The following is an 18851-nucleotide window of genomic DNA, read 5'->3' as shown; positions in this document are numbered from 1 at the left end:
ATGTAGTTCAGCACCAGACAGTTTGAGGGGTGTTAATGGTTTTCATGATGGTGTCATGTTGAGGTTTTCAAGATTGTCTGCTTGTTCTTAAACTGTTTAAAAAAAAATAAAAATACAGAAACATTATTGAGCATGTATTCCATTTCCAGGAGAGGGGAAAAAAAAAAGAGGAAATCTATTATTTAAGAAAGAAATACAGCCAGTGTGATAAAAGTGCCTTCCCACGTCTTCTGGCCAGGTGCTACGTGCATATAAATGTTTCACGTTAAGCTTTAAGATCAAGGAAGAGTCTGTGGGGAACTTTGTTTCCTGGAGATCTGCTTGCTACAGTAGCTCCCAAGTACTGACTTACCATTTGTTATTTGGTTATTAGGGATGAAAGGCTACATCATTTTCGGGAATAGCAGTTCCTTGCATGCCATTATCTTTGTCCACAGCTATGAAACCTGCATTTCCATAGGTTCAGGTGCATACTTACCCTTACTCAGCCACTGTCACTGCTGCTTTATGTATGTCTAATTTAAAGAATCACAATATATCATATTGTAGAGTGAACAAAAGATACATGATTTAATTGATTGAGAAACTGTCTTTTTTAGATACAGCTGAGTATAATGGGTCTCCAGCCTCTGTAATGCAGGGCACTCTGTTACTACTGAAAAGGAAACTCTAGAAGTCTAATTTTCTTGCATGATTCACTCTGGGCAATGTGTGTATGTATATGCAGCCTTACATGTGCAAATTGCTAGTGAAGTTTTGTACTCAGCTTGCAAGAGCAAATCATCTGTAGGATTAGAAATTCCAGCACTTATTTATTTATCACAGCTACCCTGCATAAATACCCCTTCCACAAAGTCAAAGCTTTTTTAAAAAATGATTGGCATGATTAACATAGATGTTTAAAATATCTGTATAACAAGCCTAGCAAATAATTTTTTTTGCTTGGAAAAAATCATAGTTTAACTACTGTGTTTTGTTATTTAGATAACTTTTAATAATTCTGCTAAATGCTATCAACATGAATATCTCTGAAGTTCAAATAAAGCACTTGCTTTAACCTTTTCTTAAAAAAAAAAGTAATACACCATTTCAGCTAACAAATTATTGCAAAATATTATTACCAATATAAATGACAGAAGTTATGCTCAATTAAGTGTAATGTATCACTGTAAGACAGTAAATGGTATTTTACCATTACACCTTTATGCAGAAGTATCAAGGAAAGCATAACAGATGCTGCCATTTATAATGAAACAAAGCTCTGCACAAACAAATAAAACCTGGTAGTTTACCAAGGATAAGAGTAAGTATAGGGTTTTTTTCTTTTCTTAGAGATGGAGGACCCAGCCTATAGATCTTTCTCTTCCTCTGACCTGCCTGCTTCTGTCTCACTCTTTAATGTATTTGAAGGTACTTCTGATTCATCAGGACGCCTGAAAATAGGTGTCGCAGAGTTGCTTGGGAAAAAGCTAATAATGGCAATCTACTGTCTGGAGAGTTTATGCCTGTGCATTTTCTCTAACATGACACTCATATAAAATATAAACTTAACAAGGACTGATCTCTGTTCTGTACTCTTTAGATGCTGTTACTGAATCTATTTCCTGCTGACTCTAGGGAAGAGTAATTGTGTTGTGCAAAACCAGACATGTGGTTGGTATGGTGTAGAAAGTGGAAACATATTTTTGCCTATACCCAAGTTTTGTTTGTGGGACCAAGAAGCCTACGTGTATATATATAAAAGTATATATCTCAATGTATCTATATATAAAACTCATACTTCTAACTCTTCTGACACACACAGACAGACATATAAGTGCTACCATCTTTCTCTGAGAGATACAAACTGATTTCTAATATATGTACCCTTTTAAACACCAAGAACATGCTAAAGAAAGAAAGGAACATTCATTTGCAAGTAAACATAAATGGTAAAGCAGAAATAATAATTCCAAATACTTTCTATTTTTACATTAAATTTACTTTAGCTTTGATTCCATCTTGTTTGCTGTCCCCAAACCTTCCTGTGACTGTAGTTTTTCAATAGCTTTATAGAAAGAGTAAACCAGCTTTCTAAAAATGGAAGGCAACCTTTTGTTCCACATAAATATGATTAAGAGGAATTTCCATGCGGTTGTATGAAGGCAACAGGGAGAAAAGAGAGCAAGCACAACTCTCTAGCATCTTCACAACAAAAACAAGACTAAACTACAAGGCTTTGATAATTTGTTATCTGGTAGTGGTATATTTCATTTTTAAATGCTCTTGTGAGACCTTCTTTTAAAAGTTGTTTTCATCAGATAAAAATTTCTTTTCAGAACTTGGTCTTGCTTTACGTTCAACATAACGCAATGTGTGTGGAGAAAACATTATCATCAACATTTAAAGCAAAATAAGTAGTTTTGTTTAAATTGCTATTTTAAAAAGTAATGTCTGGAGAAGTTTCATTTTGACTCCTAATTTCTGCACTGGGAAATCTCAGACTTAGCCAGCTAAAATATACTGACTATAACCAGACTTACCAAACATGTTGTGTTTCTCCATCCACTATTATTTATGCCACTTTCGTAGAAAAGAAAATAGGCTCCACTAAGAAGATGAAAACAGTAGGAAGGACTTCCAAGGAGCAGAAGATAAAGATGTGATTTCAGTTAGTTTAGTTTAGAGGATAAACACAGATAAAAGCACAGTAAGCAGGAGACCAATATCCTTGGCGGAGGAGGGAGACAGATAATCTGCATGGTCCACTGCCCTAGAACTGCTCTTCATTGCAATAGGTATTTAAGTTTCAGTACTGGTTTTTAGAATAGTTCAGTTACTGAGAGTTTCTGAAAACAGTTTAGGAGTAAGAGTTCAAAGGATCAAGACCTTTTCTCACAAATTTCTCAGACTTGGAATTAAATATAGTCCATCTGACATGAACAGAAATGAATGCTGTTACGCTTATGCTCCTAATTTGACAATACATTTGAGTATTTTCCTACATCTATGGATGTGTTTGAATATTGCATTGAGGAATACATCTAAGCTTGTGAAAACCTTCATTGAGGAGAATGATGCATCCTAAGAGTTGTGTTATCAAAGGAGCTTAAATTGAAGTCTCTGATATCCTCCACTTTCATATATCTTGTTGGCTTTGTATGGAAAGTCAGGGTGTCAGAAAAGCTAACACTAATAAATACTTTCGTAGCTTTCCTGTAGAGCATGGAGGTAGAGTTTCTGAGATTTTTCTGATAATTTTAACCTAAAATATGTCTTTTGTGGGGACATAAGATACCGTCGATGCTCTGTTGAGTGTTTCATGACCTGATACGAACACAATATCTGGTGGGCCATTCCGATCTAGGCTTCCATAATATCACTGTTTATGGTTACAGGGCAGCTGAACTGGTGACCAATGTGAAGGCCTATGTCCTTATGTTACACCTTGATATTTTTCTTTCCCTCCACATGTATTATCTTTCTAATTTCCTAGGTTTCTTCTGTTTTTTTTTCTTTGGGAAGAAAAAACTTTTCTATTAACTGTGGGTATTTAACATTTTCCTTTTTTTTTAGACTTCAGTTAATCTTAACAGATGCATCAAAGGGAAAGTAAATATTTTTATTTCTAATACTTCCTTTTTATTACAAAATTCCTCTCCTCTTTTTCTTGTTTCTAATCCTTTTCTTTTGATTCCATTTTCTTTTCTCTCTGTCCCATATTCTATCATCTAATCTTTATTTTCCTTCTCTACTTCTCATCTGCTTTCTTAATTTACCTTTAATTTTTCCCATAGTAGGGTTCGTTCTTTTTCTGCCTCCAAAATATGGAATAGTTCTATTTCTCTTTTTCTGATTCATTCAAGCCTGACAAAGATTTGTTTTTATTATTTTTTTTTTAGGCTCAGTAATCCTTCCCTACTCTCAGGATTATAGAGGCATGAGGTGGAGCCTTGTACTTCTGAGAAAGGAAATATGACTGCTGGCACTTACCCACTCTGAGGAACAAGGACCTGCAATCAAAAAAAAAAAAAAAGAAAAAGAAAAAATCCAAAGTGAAGGATCCTGGAGGAGCCCCCTTGAGAGCTGCAAATCTCCCTTCCCTGATGTGAAAAACACGTCATTTATGCCATTTCTACTAGATCACAATTGCCGTAAGGTAAACCTCACTTATTGATAATGTAAGTGGTTTGGTCTGTTTGTAGCTATGAATTTCAAAGCTATGTACTGAAAGGGAAAGTGAAGTTTTAGAAGTAATACATCTGCTTAGACAGTGTACTCTGACATACACAGAGCTTGGCTTTAGTCTGCCAAGTCTTCACGCTTTCCCTGGAAATCGAAGTGCTTGGTCATGAACACAGTGAGTCACAGTGATGTGTTATGATCTGATCTGGCATTTATAAGGAAATAGAGTGTCTGGCCTTGGATACCTCTCCTACAGGTCATTTGTCCTAGTGATAAAGAGAGTGCTTGCTCCCAAGAGAAAGCAAAGCTGCCCATTATGTCAGCTCACACCCTGGAAAAGGCTACTGATTTCAGTGCATCTATTTGTGATGTGCTCTCTAAACGGGGTCAGTGTTATAACTGGGAGGAGGGAGCAGTTTCAACTATGAGTGAGTGCTCAGAGAAATGGTATAACTGACTCTGTCAAAGATAAATATAAAATGTAGACAAGCTGGCTTGTTTCATATTCACTTTTTTAAAAAAAAATAATGATTTGTTTTCTGGATCATTGATTTCTATGTCAGACAGATGAAAAGCAAAATTTCTATGATGCCTTTATCATTATTCTGACAAGGACTGCTTTTAAGTTAAAGACTGATAAAGAATGCCAACTTTTGACATTACTAGAACAGCCCTATCAGTTTTAATTTTCTTTTGTTTTCTTGCTGTCAAAGAAAGACCATCAGAGATAAATTATGATCTCAAACTGGTTAATCTAGTGACGTGCATTTTTTTTTCCATAAATTGCCCTGGTATGTTTATAAAGCATTATATAATCTCATTGAGAAGCAAGCTATAGAAAGTAGAAATCGCAAGTATCGATCATCATCAGTCTTTAGGCCAGAGTTTCTCAAACTGCTGGAAGACCATGGGTGAGTTGTCCACAGCTGAACCATTGTGTCATATTACACGGTTAAACGTATGAACTCATTTGTTCTGTCGGACTGTGCTTCTGTGTGCACGGTTTTCCTAGCATGCTGGAGACCGCTAGAGTGTGCTCAATTCTAAGTCTGAAAGAAAGCACGCACAGCAGCGCACAGGGAGCGTCCAAGGTTGCCGAAAGTTTATTTTTTCCACTAAATTAGGGAGCGAGTGCTCTTGTCATTATAGATCAAAGTTAAATGACCTCATACCATTAGCATCAGTATAGTTACAGCACAGAGTTTATACAGAAAACTGCAGAATTTAAAACTGGAATGTTTCATTTTGACCAGTCTATGTGTGTAGGCTGCAGTTTCACACATCAGGTGAGGAGTAGCTGTGCAGACTATGAAGATTTCATGCGAAAGTTTGTTGCCTCGGACCACACTCAGGCTCCAATATATTCTGTTTCAAGCCAGTCTTTATTCTTCTTCCTCTTTCTTCTTGTTTCTCAATTTTACTTTTTTTTTTCTACTAATTTACTAGTTTGATGAGTGTTCAGCCACGGTGTTTTCTATAAAACGTAATTGACAGCTAATAATAATTTTCACATCTTTAGCCTGGCATAGTCAATATTTTCAAAGGCTTTTTAAACATTAGCTAAATTAAGCATCACCCAAACAAGCAAGCCAATATTATTCATGTATTTTAACAAGCAAACTAAAAACCAGAAAAGAAAATCAGATAGTTTCCCTGTGACCACAAGACTGTGCAAAAGCCAAGATGAGAACATGTATCTTCTGACATCTATTCCTATGCTTAACCATACAACAGGGTTGGGTTTTTTTCCAAATATGTATATTATCATTATGATTAAAGGCTTATGATTAACATTCTTTTGGGAATAGATAATATGACTTCTGTATATTTATACTAGAAGCTTTCAAGTGTAATATATCATCTGAAGTATGTTATAATAGGACTGACACAAACAGAATACACTAGAAAAATCCTCCCTGCAGCTCAGCTGGATGTTAGCACAGATATATAAGGCAATATGTGAAGTGAAAGACAGAAAGAAGGAATTTGAAAGAGAGGTGAGAAGAAGCTGATAAAACCAGCAGAAAATATAGAAAATGACAGGGAAAAAAAAAAAAAAAAGAAGGAAGGAAAAAATGGGAAGAAAGTGGAGTCAGGCTGGATTTATTCATACTCAGGACTAAATTGTATATTATAGATAGTATGCGTAGAATGTAATAATTAAATGTTATTTAGTAAAATAAGTATATAGAACCTAGAATCAGACAAGTCTGGAATAGAAATAAAAATCATGTTTCCCATCACAGTATGTAAAGACTTTGCTGTCAGTCTTGTCTATTTTTAATGCATAATGGTAAGGGAATAGAAATATTCTGTGTGTTTCACTATCGTGATGCGACAGTGTCATGTATCAGTGTGTATCATACCACATTGTATCATGTATCTGTGTGTTATCAGTGAATAGGAAATATTTGGAGAGAAATTCTTAATTTACCAGGGAATACTAGCATCTCTGTAGAAGGACAGAGCCTCAAAATAACAGCATCATGCAGAGAGTTATTGTCAATTAAATCACCCTTTTTTTTTTCTTGTAGTGTATGCGTTTGCAGTATCCTCTTTCAAGACTTTGGTATCACAGAATAACTGTTAGTGTATGGGCACTTTCTGCACCAGTGATTCCATCTGCTGGGGATTCAATTGATTTTTCACATCTCGGCGTAAGAAGGCCCAGGCTGTGCCCTATTGCCTGTGAGTGTGTGGTGGCACCAGCAGTCAGGGATGTCAAGGCAAATGCTTTTAGGACAAGAGCAATGATGATGGAAATACCACAGAGAGCTTTAAGGTTTCATGGAACTGCAGACATTTTCTTATTTGAGCAGTGGATTTCACATGGCAAGAGGCTTTATGCTGTAGGATCTTGCCTTCTTATTAAGTTTTTTAAAAAGTATGTTACTGTTCCTTAGTTTGAAGCAACATTTATTTCCCTTTACATTTGGATTTAATCCTCAACTCTTTAAGCATGAAATTAATTAATATTATTTTCCTAATCCTATTAAAAGATACTTCTGGGAAGTATCTCTGTTCTGAGAAGAGCAGAAGCTTAGGGATAGATGTGGAGGCAAGGAGATTGATGCTATATTGGCTGAGACTTTAACTTCTTAATGTATTGTGCCAGTAGGGCACAAAAAACCATCCACTGAAAAACTGAACATTTGAATACTGTAACTTTTTTTCCCAAATTTATTTTTTAATAAAGTCAGGTCTCAGATATTTGTGGAAATGAATGAAGGTAGATTTTTATTTTTTCTAAATGATCAGTGAACCAGCAAAAAATGTGTTATGCTTACTTTCACTGGACAGCAAGATCTAAAGGGGCTGAACATAAAAACTAAACTTAGAGCAGATTCAACTTTGTCCAATTCTCTTTCTGAGAAAAGTGAAAGATAAATCTGTATTTCTGGGGCCTTAGAAAGGCAAATTTAAAAACTGAGGATATTTAGTGAGTACTGGGAAGCTTACATATTTGAACATGGAGGAGGCATATAATAACTTTGAATCAGAAAAGTTTTAGCAGCAAGCAAGACGATATAAGTAGAAAGGAGTCTAGATCTCCCTGGAATTATAGTAATCTTAAACTGTGTGTTAAAAGTAAGAAGAAAATCCATAAGGAATGCAAAAGGGGATTGAATAGGAGGAACTGTTATGCCCTGGAGGTTAAAAGATACAGAACTGAAGCAAGAATGGCCAAAAGCTGTGTTAAACCAGATTTTACTGTTCATTTCAGCTCTTTGCAGAGCTCTTCAGCTTTGCAAACAAAAATTGAACAAGGAGGAAAAATTCTCATCCTACGTCGTTTCCAAGAAGCAGGCACACACTAAGTAGAGCGATGTGTGACACCTTTAAATAACTGATAGGAAAACTCACCTCATACACCTGAGAGCATGTTCCTTGTTACTGAGAACTGCTGAAAGAGGGGCTGTAGTCCCACAACTTCTTCACACTTTCTCCCTCTGTCAAAATCTGTGTCATAGTATATTTTGTAAGAATCTCTTCAGGGGGCTTGTTTTATTTGCTAGTAGGATATCAATAAACAAAGCTTAACATGAGCCCTCTGGCTTGCCATTCAGAGAGCTAGGCTAAAGGGGACTTACATGTGGCATTGCACTTAGTGCCGTGGCAGAGCGGAAAAGTCTCTCAGAAAAAGGCAAGACAAGAGGAGAAGACAAGTATATGACTCCTCCTCTTTTACTGTCCCATTTGAAAGGTGTGCAATAAATTCAGGAGGAAGTTACAGGAAAAAAAAATATCGGAGTCAATGAAGATGAGTTTACCTCTGTAAAATTAATTTCAATTTCAGTGTCGTTAATAAAATTAGTGGTCACTTGACATTTTTACTTTAATCTCTCTGGCTTTTAGTTCTCCTGTAAAATGGAAATAATAATTTTTCTGCTGATGAAGGCTATGTATGTAAAAAATATATGCATTCTTGCTGCAAAGCACGATGAAACTGGTGTCGCAGAAATCAATTATTTTATTCTCAGTGCAGGAATAGGGAGTGTGTGAGAATAAGGTTTGGAATGATCCATTCCCTGAACAGTACTTAATATGTAAATGTTTGTTGAATAAGGCAGTGATTTTGTAGGGAGAAAAAAAAAATGAAGTGATAATGATGTTTAAGATTGTACCATACTAGTGTTTCATGGAGAAACTGAAGGTTGTATGAATAACCGTAAGACTAGAGTTTCCTTTGTTTTTAAAGTATTTTTGTCAGTTTGTGAATGATTAGCTTGGCAATCTTTATATACTTCAGACTTGTTCTGCTGTATCACCTATATCTGCACATATGGAAAGAGATAGAGTTGTATTATGTATGCATATACCAGAAAAAAAAAATGTATTACTCTTACAATACGAATAACCTTGTGTTATAGCCTCTTACCCGAACAGATATGGCTCAACCAAGGAGCTCTCTACCAGTGAAATGATCACAGTAAGCAATAAAAGAACCATTCATAGACTGAGATGAACATTGTGCCTAAAGGAAGAAAATTATGCATGGAACATCAAAAGTCATGAATGTCCTAGAAATGAATGCTGCTGGGATCGGCAGGTTACTGACAGTTTAGGACTTGGGTTTATCTCCTGCCACAAAATCGTGCAGGACCACCCAGCAAGAGCTCCACACAGAGATGAGATTGCTGCAGTTGGAAACGCATGCCCACCCCCATGCTTGCTTGTTCATACACACATTTGTGAGGGGATGCAGGAGGAGGGCTGACAGGTAGACTTGGTTGCTGACTGTTAATAGCATTTCACTGCTAAAATTCATAATTCCTCTTTCAAGGAGAGAAGTTTAAGACTGAAATACTCTGGTTTGCATGCATGCACACCACTCAGTGCACTGTATCAGTGTGTGGCAGTGCCGTTCCTTCCGCCAACGACTAAGGAACAAGAGTCACTCAAACTAATGTCAGTCTTTACTCAAAATTTCACTGGACTCGATGCAAAATTCTCTAAGTGAAGCCTGGGGGTGCCAGATGGTACATTTTTGGTGCTGCTTGCTATTCATATCCACAGGGGCCTTCTGAGTGTAAGTCTATGGATATGGGCAGAGAAAATTGTTATTGCGATTACTCAAAGACACTAATAACAACTTTGCCAGTTAAAGTATTCATTTAAAATGTCAGTCTTCATTTTATGCTACAGTAAACTCTAGTTGAGGGAAAACAGCAAGGTTAATAGGCTGCAGGCTTTGATAAACAATGAGCAAAAAGAGAAGTTTCCACTATTTCTATTACCTGTTATTTCTATAACATTGCACAACAATACCTTCAGGTTTGCCTTATACAGTCTGCTGGGTGTATACCTCAAGTTTACAGCGTGATTGTAAATTCTTTTAAGGTAGACACAGCACTTTGGTAGCTCACTGGCTTCTGTGATGTATGTGCAGTTTCTTCTGCACTGGTTCTTTTGTCTCTAAGGTAGCTTTTGTTGCTCGTCTAAAAGGAATAGTGGATTAAAGTAAAAGAAAACTATAAAACGTGTTTTGTAAACAGTATTATTTCAGCAATACGGCTCATAATGTTAAAGCACAGAGTTAGGAGTTTATTTTTCTTTGGGGTGTTGTTTTGGTTTTTTTTTACATAAATGGTGAGCTTTTGAAATGATCATGCAAATATCGTAGATATTCCAGTACACTTTCAGTTCAGCCCTTCCTTAGCTTCTGTTTCTCTGAGGTTCATATAAAATTTGACTGGTTTTTTTCCCCTTTATTTTCTACCTTTAAATATTGTAAATCAAACAGTCAACACATTCAAAACATAGCAGTTCTTTGAATCCTTCTGGAAGACTCCCTACTGTGCTCTCTGAATTTTTAAGCTTTTCAGCATCTCATATGACAAGCATGTTTTCTTCCAATGGACACGTGCAACGCACAGTCTGTCAGCTTTTCCCCAACTGTGTTGCTCAGAAAGAACTTCAGCATTGCTGTATCAACTTATTTTTGATAGCTGGAAGTGTTCAGGTCTTTCTCAATGAATCCTGTAACCATACTCCTTGCACTGGAAGAATAATTTCCAATTCTGGTACTCCTTGGTTCATCTTTCCCCACGTTCAGCTTTGCTTTCAGGCTGGAGGCACCACGGCAGCGTGGTTTTGTTTGTCGGTCTTGCTCTGTGTGCTCCCTCTAGTGATCCAGCCATGTAAAACATTTCCCTCTGAGGGAGGAGAGCTGGAATTTCCCAAACGGCTCACAAAACGTTTAATGAAGTGTGTAGCACAACCATTTCATTACAACATATTGTGTACTTTTGCCTTTAATAACTGCATTCCTCATCCAAGAAGTCTCTATAGCTTTCAAAAATGAATTACAGTGGTATTATTTTTCTCAGAATATATTTTTCCATGACAAGAATAGCACTTTCCTAAACTATTGTATTTATTAGCAACCTGTTACCCTCTGACACTACTGTCATTTTCATCAGCCTTGATAAAGTGAGTATCATTTTAAATCTCTTTAAAAATTATTAAACCAGTTTTATTTTATTGGGGTTTTTTTTTTAACTGTGCATGAAGCAAGAAAATAAGAGCTTGTAAAAAAAAAATCATAATTTTAATTCTGTTTGATGACAGTTGAAAAAGCAGACTAGCCGGAGCGTGAGATAATTTTCTGTGGTGGGATAGAGAAAACATACTGTCCTGATGAAGAACAGGATGACGTAGGTGGTGTTCTCCACCTCCAAGCCAAAGTATGAGGCTCAGTGCTCCTGTTCCTAGGTGGCTATTGCTTCAGCTTCAGGAACAGCTGCTGCTCTTCCTAACAGTTTAGAGGCACTGAATCTGTAGAAATAGAGGCCCATGCACAATTTCTTGCTTCTTTGCAGCTTCTTTGCTCCTTCATTGCTTTTGCACGTGCCTATAGTCTACTGCATTTTCTTTGTCCACTGAGGATGTGACGATATGTATCAAGATTGTATATAGATAAGGCTGAAGATCTTGTACTTACTTTCTACAACACAGGTAAATTTTACCCTGTCAGAGGGATAAAGTGATGGTATAAGGCAATTTATTCCTTCAAAATAGAAAAATAACATAATTAATACATTGAGTCCCCATACATTACAGTACTTCTGCTTAAATAATCATTCTTAATTTATTAAACAAGTTTTTGACAACAGCATAGTTACTGGTGGACAGAGCCGCGAATTAGTTACCAATGGCACCTCTTAGCGAGGCTGAGGAATTAAGAGGCAGAGAGATTGAACTGTCTTTTGATCCAGAAGTTGTCCATCTGAAATATGCTCTTACATCTTTGGAGAAATCATGTGTGACCTAGTTGCTGCGGACAGGGGTACGATGCAAACTCCTTCCAAAGAGGTCCTTTCAGCATGGATGTTCAATCCCCTGTAATAAGTGTAATTATGAAAGGCTTTGTCCATTGTGTAATTCGAAATTAGAAGAGTTGTGACTGAAATAATTTAATTTCCTACATATTTGCACAAAACCAATAGAACAAAATATTTTTTTAAAAAACTGTGGCTTTATTCCCCATATCATAATTCTGTCCTTGGAGCATCACAGAATTGGGTTTCATGTTCAGTTCTTGACAGATATTTGAAAGGGGCACTTCTGTTGTAAGCACAGCAGCAGCTGCAGCTCAGCTTCCCTTGTTTACATAGTGAATGTCATCCTATTCATTACAGCGAAATTCTGCCCTTTTTGGACAAACTTTAGCTTCCCACAAACTTCAGCAAATGCTGAGACTCTGTACAGCAGTTCCCAGTCATGTGCCAGTGTCAACATTTTAATAAGTGTTTGCTTATTCACAAAGTACAGCGTACAAACAGCATCCTGGTGCTGGTTGAGTATTTCTCAAATCAATGGGTACAGGACTGGACCCTTAATTTGCCAGCAACCAGGGCATTTAAATGAACAGTGCCTTGGACAGCAGATTGGAGAGCTGCTCGCATGGAATTCTGCTTGATGTACGCCGTATCTCTGGTGGGTCCAAGAGGTTTTAAATCTAATGTGCATGTGTGGTTAATCTGGGCATGCACAGTGAATCTTACTGGCCCAGGAAAAAAAAAAAAAGTGGTGTATAATTATTTCATTAGCAACCAGCAATTCTGCACTGAAACTGGTTTATAGTAAAAGCAATCTGCAACTAGCCTGACAGAAAACTTTGTCCATTGCTATTGTATGTTAACATTTCCATACTTTCTGCTAAAGCCTCTCTCATTTAATTGATTCCTATAGTTGAAGGAAAAAAAAATCCTTATTAAATTTCCTATAATGAAGAATCAAGGAATTATGTCAAGCAAATAGCAAAAGAAAGAAAGAAAACTGTGTAGACTGACTTCCTTGTGCAAGCCAGAGACAAACAGGATATGAAACCACTGAAGGATTCCAGGTCTACCAAAACATGCGAAGTTGCTGAGTGGATTCACATCAGTTAGACATGGGTAGGTAGAAACTGCAGCAAACAGCGGCTTCTCCTCATGCAGGGATGGAGGTAACAGGACTGAAAGAGACTTCTGTAAACTTTCCATAAAGATGACAGTGTAGGTAAGATCTGTACATATTAAGTTTTTCTAACCCTTTGCTGGAGCGCTTCATTAAAAATATTTTTTTTAAAATTTAAAAAGGTTTGTGGATAGCAAATAGAACCAGCCCAGCAAACAAGAAAACTGCACTGCAGAAATCCATCGGAAGGCTGTGGTATTCACCAAGGCGGTGATGGAGGGGAAACCTGATCCAGAAGGAAGGCTTACTAGCAGAACCAAAACAAATCCAAGCATATCTTCCCTATAAGTATGACATAGTTACTCAAGGGTGCTTTTTTTTTTTTCCCCCACCAAAATTGAATTATGTCTTTGTTTTCCCTGCCCCTTTATTAAATTGGGCAGGAGCTACTTTGTCCACACTGCTGTTTGACCTGGGTAGCAGTTTGATTTTTTTTTTTTAATTGTTTTTAGAATCCTCAGTGCTTTGCCAAAAGTGGTTGCCGCTTCTCTGCACATCATAAGGTAACTAAAACTGAATCTTCTTCCCTCATTTCTGAGCACAGTCCAGAGAAGCTTTAGTGGAAGTTAAATTTGTTGAGAATGCAAAGCCAATGCTTCCATGTACTTTAAGCAAGATAAATGCAAATTTCTGTCTTAATGTAAAAGTTGCCTTGCCTCCACCCCTCCTCCCAAACCCTGAAACCAGCAAAGAATAACGCAACAGAGGGGTTGATCTTAAGAGTTACATCAGTCAAATGGTGCTCCAAAGCAAGGGAGCAGCTCAAATACCATTTTAGCACCTCTGCCTTTCAGAACTCAGTTGGATGTAATGTCTACATCAAGGAACTGACAGAATGAAGCTAACTGGTGTGAAAAAAAAACCCCACTCCTTCTGAAGAAGCTTCTAAATACCAGTTGTCTAAATCTATTGATAAGCAGAGATGCATTATTAATGAAGCCTGCAGCCTGCCTAGTGCTGCTCAGATGGTTCAAGCATTTAGTAGGAAATATTTCTGTGAAGTGCTGCACAGAATAATGACAGTGTCTGTCTTAAATCGAACAAATGACTATAGCAAGCTCTGGGGAGGCTCAGAGCAAGCAGATGCTTTCCAAGTGAAAGGCAGTGGGGTACCACCTGCTGTAGGCAGGCAGGCAGGAACAGTCCACTAAATATTGACTTCTTAATAATTCAAGACAACAGGAACCCCTAGCTCTTCAAGCATGGCACTGCCCCTTCATCATGTGGCTTTTCATCACCCTAATGAGCTAGCTGAAGAATCAGGCACTGAAATGTCTTGCAGATATTCCCCAAAGAGTAGGACTCAAGCTGCCATAATTCCGAATAAGAAGTTGTCAGTGGTACACAAAATCAAGAGAATTTTTAAAATGGCAGGATCAGTGCTTTAGCTAGGTACCGCTGTTTGCTACACATTGCTGTGCAGTGACTCAGTGTGCAGCTCATAAAGCTCCTGGAGCAGAACGCCTGTCTTTTATGGCATTTCTCTGGCTAAAAATAATTGTCATTCCAGTTTACTACAGATATATCAATAGTTTTAGTTGCAAAAAGAGAAAGAGCTCTGTGAAAATCTACAAGAGATTACTTGCAACTAGAATTCCCAATTAATACTTTCTAAAAAGGATCTTGGTTTTGTGATTAGTATGTGTTTGGGACCCTCCCCAATTCCTACCTTCGACATGGATGTTAAATCAGTACTTGCAAACAAATATTCTTCAACTGAAATAATTGAAATTGAATAACCCATTGACAATTAATAACCCTTCAAAAGTTAGCAAAGCTTCTATGCAGAGTTTATTGACTTCCCTGTTCGCTGTCAACAACAGCAGCTTGCCCTGCTTGAACACTGCAGCTTTACGATGAAACGCAGGAGCTCTTCTATCAGTATCCTGGTGATTGTTGCTGTTGCTTCTCTTTCAAAAAGCAACCTTAACAGAACCTCCTCATCATTCCCGTCTTATTTATTTATTTATTTAACCTGTTTTTCTTCCCCAAAGACATAATTTCTCATTTATTTTGGAATGATAAGTAACATTCTATTATGAGATGTTTCTTGGTTGCATGATTTTCCCAGCTGTCAAACCGTTAAATTATCACTCAGCTACCTGACTTCTTTGTAAACTTCACAGGGTATTTTGCTGCACTTAATCAAGCTGACTAGGCTTCACTCTGTGAACAGTCTTAATAATTCCAAATGAAATTTAGTAGAGTGTTTACAAAGCAAATGTTTATCTATACTGAGGAACTTAAAATTCATTAGTACTGCTATAAAGCCGGTGCTTCCTCCACACCACAATGAGTGAAAGTGTCTTGTGACTTTCCAGCACTAAGCACAAAGCTTTATATAAAAGAGCTGTGAGTGTCTGACTCTCTGCTGCACTGCTGAGCTTCTGCTGACAGCCTTCCAAGTTTTTGATCATCTGTATGCACTGAGAGTCTTTGCGTTTGTCAAGACTTGGAAAATGACCTGGGCTCCCTTACTGAGCTAATTGAAGTTGCCCCCATGCCTTCACAAACTTCACGCTTTTTTGTATCATTTGCATTGTTAGAACATCTTAGCAATCTGTAGTGTTCGTTCAGTGGTGGCTGGTCCTTACTGGGCCAGCTGGGAGTGATGTGCATGAAATCACTCTGTAAGGAAACCCCAGGAATTTAAAACTGCACACTGTAGTCTTTTCCCAGGTGTTATTTGGGTTTTTTTGAGCAGGTCAGTAGGATAGAAAATATCTTATATATATATATATATATATATATAATTTTTTTTAGGATAGGAATATAGGGGGTTTATTTCAAGTAAAACTAACAGCTATCTAGGAAAGTAGTCTTTAATGCATTTCTCTTTCCTTTGCCTAGGACACTTTTATATTGTGGCTGTAGTAGTTTATTTATGTTTGCATCATTTGCATCATTCTTTTAGATTCTTTTCTCCACTTCTCAGCTGCAGCTATTGCAAAAATAACTGCAATAATGGCCTTGTATCACGAATGATACAGGGAGATGAGAAAAGTCTACTCTGCAAAAGAAAATTTGCCAAAACAGCTAGAGACTGGGGCAAGGCTCTGTGGCCCCACCTCTCTTTTGAGATGGTGAGCATCTCAAAAGATGTGGTGTCTTCAGCACCGTTGATCCAGTCACTGCTGGCAAACACTCAGCTCCAACTCTTTCACAGTTACAGCACTGGCTGGCCCGCATTGTTTCCCTGACTTGCTCAGCACCTCTCCCTGAATGAGGACAGCGGTGTTAGCAGTGCTTCTCTGTTGTCCTTACTGCCATATATGCAGCTGTTATTGCAACACTGAGGCAAGTATTACACTTGCTGCTTGCCCCATAATACAATTGCTTCCATTACATAGAATTACAGCTTTTTGTATGCAAGGTAGCAGCAATATGAGCTTTTATTGAAGGGGTTTTTTTGCTTTGTTTTATGATAGATCAGTTGCCTGGTCAGACATTATTGCTAGAGCGTATAATTTCTTTTGTAGCTTAAAAATCTCTTTATCCTGATTGCCAGAAGATAGCCCATTAGCATTTCCTCATAACTTTTAATTTGTTTGCTGTGACAGGTTTTGACGAGTGCTTAGTGTTATTTGATGAGGAAAAGCAAAGATGTAGATGATCCTGATTATGCAGTCTTTCCCTCTAGTGAGTAGCTTTGCTGTATGCACAAAACTATAGTGACGAGTTGGAGTATGAACACGGTCATACCTGTAGTAGTGTAAGAAGCAAGAAGCAGCCTGTTCTGCTAAATGGCGAGGGAGCCTTAATAGCTGAGCTAGGATGTTTGTCTCATCTGAAGCTGTCCTTTCACAGGCTTTCCAAACAGTTAGGAACAGACTTACATCTCATATTGCGCTTTCATACAGATTAGTTCTGGGATAAACTTGAAATGCCAGAGCATTGGCCTGCCAGAGTGTCCTAGAGGTTTCTTTCTCCATTTTCCTAGTGGAGATCGCTGATGCTTCCAAAAATGGTGCACGTTCCCCAGCATGACTTCAGGTAGATATTGGCAAAACTGGGTGTGTGAGCAATGTGAATGGACATCTGGCTTCTACAATGCAAAATATGTGTTTGTATACACCAACGAGAAGATAAGGTGAACCGCCTGGCACTTGCAAACAGCTGTCTGAATACACCCTGCCTGTGAAGACAAGACAGCAAGCAAAACTGGGTAAGAAAATTTGAAGTCAGAGACTGAAAATTTGGTCCCCAATTTTATTTTCAAATAGATGTTACTTTCAAAGTATATGACTACAAAGTGGCAACTACATGTTTGTCTTGCCTGCAATGCTATTACTAAACATTGATCACTTTTCTGCTTTCTAAATTAAATAGTCGAATAAAAAGCAATCTGGTTTTCTCAAAATATTGCTGTGTTGTCAGATCCCGAGATGTCAACAGAATATGTGAGAGGTTGTATGCATGCAGTTTGCATGTTTCAATATGCTTCACTAGTAGAAGCAGTAAATTGCCCATTTCCTCACCAACACTGCCAAGTAGACAGGATTTAAGGAGGAGAACATAATAGTGTTATTCAAGAGTGCCTTTGATCATGGGAAGCTTAAGCTTGCAACTGGCTAGCTTAGAATGAAATTTTTAAAGGCTGCAAGGATCTTAAAGCCTTCAAAGGTGTACTTTCTGTCAGAAATCACTGTGATTGCTCTGCTATGTGAGGCTTTGCTACCAGAAGAAATGCTGCCTTGTACGTCAGCACTAGCATCTCTGAATGCCAGAAGTACTTTCAGTAAATTAGTTTTAAATGCCCATTGAGCTCTGAGCCATTGGCCTAATAGACCTGCAAGGGCCCCATCAGTGCAGCCATCAGGCAAGTATGCGGAGGGAGATGCTGAAGGCTCTGGGAGTAAGCATGGATGGCAGAGAGGACTCCCTACACCACTGGATAGCTGTTCAGAATCAGAAATTGGATAGCCAGGAGTAGCAGGGACATAATTAAGGCTGAAAAAGGCATTTCTTAAAATCTTTCACTGTGTTTTTATCCATGCAGAAAATAAGGCCCTCATTTTCCAGTAACCTGAATATGATCAGAAATAGCACTCCAAAAATCTCATTCCCATCAAAACATCAGGGGAACCCCAACACACTCGTCACAGTGCTGAAAGGGCACAGAATAAAGTATGCCTTTTTATTAATTCAGGTATTTTCTGTGATTAAAATTGTAACTTGTTTTCCTCTGTAAAACCAATTTTGCTTCATCTGCAGTTACTCATGTGAGTGCTTCTTTGACAAAGGAGAAAAAAATTGAGGGGAATTCTGCATTGTGGTAGTGCATGAGATTGCATCTCCTCCAGCAACACTTGCTGCTCTATCTGTCGCTCCATTTTAAAAGTCTGTATTTTGCCCTTTCTCACATCCCCACTGATTTTATTTTGGTTTTCCCTCTGAAGAGAGAATAGTGCTATAGAGTGCAATAGGTTAGGAATACATCTATTTAGTACCACCTCTCAAGCTGATCTCATTTTACCTTAATTGTATATCTAGACCCTCCAACTGCAAAACCAAAAATATCTTCAAAACTTAGGCCATTAGACATGCACATGCTTGTGGTGTTTTTGCAAGTAGGTTGACTAATAGATTTGAGGTTTTTTGACTGTAAAAGGAACTGACTGTGGTTAGGACAGCTGGAAGAACAGTCCACTTTGTTAATGTTGCCCATCACCTTCTAGTCCTAAAACTGACCTGTTCTATGGCATTGGACATGTCACTTCCTCTCT

General features: G+C 37.8%; 1 protein-coding gene across 13 annotated transcripts in view; it reads left to right on the top strand.

The window, feature by feature from the left end:
- The window catches only part of TTC29 (tetratricopeptide repeat domain 29), a 313481-nt gene that overhangs the window by 100571 nt on the left and 194059 nt on the right, over positions 1-18851 (top strand). For 11 of the 13 annotated variants that reach the window (XM_086747860.1, XM_086747858.1, XM_086747859.1 and 8 more), the window contains one exon: positions 3882-4138. The gene's annotated coding sequence lies outside the window, so the exon portion shown is untranslated. Of the gene's footprint in view, positions 1-3881; positions 4139-4985; positions 5076-17065; positions 17291-18851 lie in introns of those variants that run through there. The other 2 variants (XM_086747865.1, XM_086747867.1) reach the window with 2 other exon arrangements.

The sequence above is a fragment of the Chlamydotis macqueenii genome, chromosome 4 (assembly GCF_036417535.1).
Source record: "Chlamydotis macqueenii isolate bChlMac1 chromosome 4, bChlMac1.mat, whole genome shotgun sequence".
Lineage (NCBI taxonomy): Eukaryota > Metazoa > Chordata > Aves > Otidiformes > Otididae > Chlamydotis > Chlamydotis macqueenii.
This window is presented reverse-complemented; position numbering and strand designations above follow the sequence as displayed.